The sequence below is a fragment of the Panthera leo genome, chromosome A1 (assembly GCF_018350215.1).
Source record: "Panthera leo isolate Ple1 chromosome A1, P.leo_Ple1_pat1.1, whole genome shotgun sequence".
NCBI classification, from domain to species: Eukaryota; Metazoa; Chordata; class Mammalia; order Carnivora; family Felidae; genus Panthera; species Panthera leo.
In genome coordinates this window covers 114,430,191-114,436,118 of record NC_056679.1, presented here as the reverse complement: position 1 = coordinate 114,436,118, position 5,928 = coordinate 114,430,191, and positions in this window count along the sequence as shown.

Below are 5,928 nucleotides of genomic sequence, written 5' to 3'. Positions count from 1 at the left end.
GCTATAGAGAAATAGTCACTCATTCCCATTGCTGAAGGGAATGCAAAATCCCATAGCCCTGAGAACCGGAATCTGGAGCTATCTATGAAAATTATAGATGCATTTACCTTTTAATCTGGAATCCACTGTTTGGAATCTATCTGCAGGTACAGCCTCACAAATGTGAAATGATATGTACAGGATTATTCATTAGAGCATTGTTTATAATAGCAAAGATAGAAACAGCCCATCATCAGGGAATAGGTAAAATAAACTAACCACACAGTGGTATTCCCTGTAGCCTGGAAAAAGTGATCAGGAATATCTCCTCTCTATGTACTGTTATAAAGAGATCTCCAAGATATGCTGCTAAGTGCAAAGAGAAAGGTACAGAACAGCGTGAAGAATGTGCCCCTTTTGTATACATAGGGGGAGTAAGAAAAATACATATTAACATTTATTCACATTAGCATAAGGAAACATAGGAATAATCGGGGTGTCTGGGTGGCTCAGTTGGTTAAGCATCCGGTTTCAGCTCCGGTCATGATCTCGTGGTTCGTGAGTTTGAGCCCTGCATTGGGCTCTGTGCTGACAGTGCAGAGCCTGGAGCCTGCTTTGGATTCTGTGTCTCCTTCTCTCTCTGCCCCTAACCCACTCGCATTCTGTCTCTGTCTCTCTCATAAATAAATAAACATTAAAAAAAAATTTAAAGAAAGAAACATAGGAATAATATATAAGAAACTAATAAAAGTGGTTTCTTGTAGGCTCAGAGATGAGGTAGATAGGATATGGATAGATGTGGACAAGATGGGAACAAGGCTTTTCCATTGTTTTATATTGCTTTGATTTTCAAATGTGAATTAATTTTAAGGGAAGTTTAAGTGAAGTTATTATTTTAAGAGATATATCCGTTAGCTATTTAAAATGTCTTTTAAAGGACTGTACAGGGGCACCTGGGTGGCTCAGTTGGTTAAGCACCTGACTTCGGCTCAGATCATGATGTCACCATTCGTGAGCTGGAGCCCTGCTCCAGGCTCTTCACTCTCTCTCCCTTTCTCTCTCCTTCTCCCTCTGCATCTCCTGGGATTCTCTCTCTTTCTCAGTAGAGAGAGAATCCCTCTCTCTGCCCCTCTCTCACATGTGTTCTCTCTCTCTCAAAAATAAGTTAATTAAAAAAAAGAATTTCCACTTTAAAAAGGAAATAAAGGGCTGTACAGATGTTAAGTTAGGTGTAGTGGACTTGATACAATTCAGAATATAAAGACTGTCCTTGCTCTCAGAAGAAATTTTATATCTGAAAAATAAAACAATATACATACATACTTAAAAACTGACAACACTGAAACAAGGAGAGGGTCTAATAAGTACTGAATGATAGTTCTGATCCTAAGTTCTATGAGATTCATGGCGGGGGATGATTTCAGCTGTGTCAGTCTCAAGGAGGAGACAATATTGGCTGGACTTTACTTATTTGTTTAGTTTTGAATATTTTAATGTTTATTTATTTATTTTTGAGAGAGAGGAAGAGAGAGGGGTGAGGGGAAGAGAGAAAGGGAGACAGAGCATCCCAAGCAGGCTTCGCACTGTCAGGCAGAGTCCGACGTGGGCTCAAACCCACGAACTGTGAGATCATGACCTGAGTCAAAGTGTTAACCAAGTGAGCCACCCAGGTGCCCCTTGGCTGGACTATCAAGGAGAAACAGGAATTATGTTATTAGAGAGGAGGACATAGGTCACTTCAGGTACAAACTCAAGTATAACCAAAATATGGGAGATCATAAGTAACCCTTCTGATATTTCTCAAAATACTTAGGGTTGGGTTCAAGGTGAAGATGGTTTTTAAAAATGCTAGCCATGCAAACAGTCAGGGACAAGGTTCCCTAGCAGGGGAACCCCAAAGGTAAATGCTCAGAGATCTTGTTGGAGTCCAGGAGAGAGAAAGCTGAGAAAGATAAAGGGAGCAACACGTGCCAGACCATGTGGGTCCTTCATTCTATGTGCAATAGGAAGTCATTGCACAATTTTACTTTTATGTATGGGGAGTGAAGGGAATCTGACTCACATTTTGCTTTTAATTTCTTTATTTGTTTTTAAGTAAACTCCATACCCAAAGTGAGACTTGAACTCATGACCCCGAGATCAAGAGTCACATGCTCTACTGACTGAGTCACCCCAGTACCCTGACTGATTCACACTTTCATTTAAATTTTTTAAAGTTTATTTATTTTGAGAGACAGAGAGAGAACAGTCATGCGCACAAGCGTGCGTGCGTGAGGAGGGGAGGAGCAGAGAGAGAGGGAGAGAGAGAATCCCAAGCAGACTCTGTGCTGACAGCACGATGCGGGGCTCAGTCTCATAAACCATGAGATCATGACCTGAGCTGAAACCCAGCTTCAGACGTTTAAAGCTACTGAGCCATGTAAGCATCATGACCAACTCACATTTAAAAAAAAAAATTTTTTTTTAACGTTTAGTTATTTTTGAGACAGAGAGAGACAGAGCATGAATGGGGGAGGGTCAGAGAGAGGGAGACACAGAATCTGAAACAGGCTCCAGGCTCTGAGCTGTCAGCACAGAGCTCGACGTGGGGCTCGAACTCACGGACCGTGAGATCATGACCTGAGCCGAAGTCGGCCGCTTACCCGACTGAGCCAACCAGGCACCCCAACCAACTCATATTTTTAAAAGATCACTCTGACTGCCATGTGAACTATGAACTGGTGGTGGTGGTGGTGCTGATGAAATATTGACATATCTCTCTCAAGAAGAACTGTTATGTCTTGGTACTTAATTTGCCTGTCTCCCTCATCCCTGATCCCTACCTCAGTCTTAGTATTTTCCAGCCTGTGTGACTGGAGGGAAGGAGGGTAATGGTATCACCTGACAAGTCAGGGCTTCATTTGGTGAGAAAGGTAATGGCAGCAAAGTCCAATCGAAATGTTTGGTTGGTAGTTGGAAATTTGGCTCAGGCACTGGGAAGAAAGGATAGAATTTTGAAGGTCTAGATTATGAATCCACAACGGAGAGGGAATAGTTGAAGCTGTGAGACTGTGTCAGGCATCTGAGAGAGGGAGCTGGAAAAAAGACAGATCTTCAGGGAGGCAACACAGGCAAAGGAACCCAGGGGATGAATAGTGTAAGGTTGCAGCCCCAGGGCAGTGCAGAAACCCAGGACAATTTAAGCTGGCAAAGGAGGAGTCATGGCAGGTTGGAGTGCTCAGGAAGCCTTGTGGCAAAAGCAGGACTTGAATGGACCTTGAAGGGTGGGTAGACTAGGTTGATGGAGATGAAAAGCAGGGAGTTCCAGAGTAAAAAGTTCAAGAATCTAGGTACAGCCGATAAATTCTGACTGTTGAGTGCATGTGCAAGGTCAGGGTGTTATTGGGAGTTTGTGAGAGGAGGCTTTAGTCAGGAAGTCTTGGGTGATAAATGTGTGCAGAAAGAGCTGAATCAGTGGATCAACATGCATATTTTTAGATTTTTTTTTCAATGTTTATTTTTGAGAGAGATAGTGTGAGTGGGGAAGGGCAGAGAGAGGGAGACACAGGATCCAAAGCAGGCTCCAAGCTCTGAGCTATCAGCACAGAGCCCATTGCAGGGTTCAAACCCACCAATGGTGAGATCATGACCTCAGCTGAAGTTGGATGCTTAAGTGACAGCCACCCAGGGGTCCCGACATGTATATTTTTTGAGCAGTTCTGCATACTGTGCACCAGGTTAGGTTCTGGAAATATATGGCAAATGTATTCTATAGAATATATAGAGAGACCAAGGCCTTATACTTGAAAGCTTACCTGTTAGCAAATCAAACAGGTCTTCACAAGCAAGGAGAGGAGTTTAGACTTTATTCTATGAGACACTTGTCTCATGTGACCCTATAATGGGATCTGGATGGAGGGATATCCCCAGCGAGTGAAGGGGCATGGAAAGGAGCATAGGCAGAGGAAATGCAGACTGGCAAAGAGCCTGCATGAGCGTGTGAGCCTGAATCTTGTACACACAGACAAGGACCGGTGCACTGGAAAGGCCAGGAAGTAGTTGGAGCTTCTGAGCTCTGAGTCTTTTATTTGGAGAGACTGATGGCTGATTCATAACCTTTGCAAAGGGAATTTGCATTAATAAGAATAAAGCCTTTGTGGGGCTTCTGGGTGGCTCACTTGGATAAGCTTCTGACTCTTGATTTTGGCTCAGGTCATTATCTCAGGGTCCTGGGACAGAGCCCTGTGTTGGGCTCCATGCTGAGCATGGAGCCTGCTTAAGTTTCTCTCTGTCTGTCTGTCTGTCTGTCTCTCTCTGTCCCTCTGCCTCTCTCTCCCACTTGCATGCACACACACACTCTCTCTAAATTAAAATAAAAGAAAATAAGTTAGAAAAAGGAGTAAAGCTTTTTTTTGGCTTACGCTGCAGTAATTAAACTCTGATGATGGAATTACTGACTTGAGTCAGGAGGAAGAAGAGGTATTTGTTGGATAGAGGGCAGTCAGAACCATACCTTAACCATCCGTTAAGCATCTGACTTCGGTTCAGGTCGTGATCTTGAGGTCTGCTGTCCATGGGTTCCACTCCATGTTGGGCTCTATGCTGACAGCTCAGAGCCTGGAACCTGCTTTATATTCTGTGTCTCCCTCTCTCTGCTCCTCTCCCCCTCACGCTTTCTCTCTCTCTCTCTTAAAATAATTACTAAACTTTAATTTTTTTTTTTAAACCTGTGATTCTTTAAAAAGTAATAATAAAAGTAAAAAGCACTGGACGACTAGAACCAAGAGGCAGAGTGACCAACTCATTCTGTTGTTCCCTGGACTTCCCTAAGTTTAAGGCCAGAAGTTCCACATGGGAAAACAGGGACAGTTGATCATGCCATTGATCATGCCAGATAGAGCCTGGGCTCTATCTCTGCATCTGCCATTGCCTCCTTTCCCCTTGAACCCGAGTTTACTCTTCACTCGGTAAGATGAGGTACCTGGACAAGATGACATCAAAGAGCCCTTCCAGCACTAATGGAACAATCTGGAAATTTGCCCATGCTTCTCAGACAACCACTTTCTTTTGGAGCTTGCCCTGAGCTTGGGCACGACCATTGTCACCACCAGAGGGCGCACCCAAGAGCTCAAGAACCAGCAAGTTCTTCAACAGACCCTCCTTTGTTATAGAGAGCCTTCTGTGAGTGACATTAGTCAATAGCCACAAACAGTGTATTATAATTATTAGTTGTCACCTACAAAATGAAGTGAAGATGATTATTTCTAGTTGTCAGATTATTTCAAGGAATATATAAACCAGAAAGAAATTTAGTAAGAAAAATAAATTTCTCAAAGCTCCCAGCTGGCACTATATTCATTTAAATTATAGCTATACAACTGTATTGGAGTGACGTGTGGTTATCATTCCTATTTGGAATTTTACTTGGCTAGTAAAAGAATGACTTCTGTCTCTCAATTTCTATTAACATCAAATATAAATTTTTTCTTTCAGTTGTAAAACTTTTAAGTATGGACTGTATCAAAAGTGGCCTTCTATGCCAGGTTTACAAGGCCATTATCTTTTGGCAAGAATTTGAAAAACAATACATTTTTAAAGTAGTGCCATTGGACTTTCCCAGAGTTAGTAGTGACATAAAAGCCTACACTCTGAAGCCAGCCTGCCTGGCTCCTGCTTCACCTCTCAGCTCCGTAACTGATTGGTGTAACTTGATGTTTCTGTACTTTCATTTTTATCTATAAAATGGGGATGATGTTAATAGTACCTACTTCATAGAGACGTCATGACGATTAAACAAGTTGTCACGTCTAAAGTGCTCAGACCTCTGCTTGGCACAGGGTGAGCACTATGTGAGTGTTCCAGTGCAATGGGAGCAACTGCAGCACCGGGTTTTCCAATGTTTTGTTGACTTGCACATCTCCAGTGCCTAGAACTTTCCCTAGCTCCTAGCGGGGATTCAGTAAGTATTTG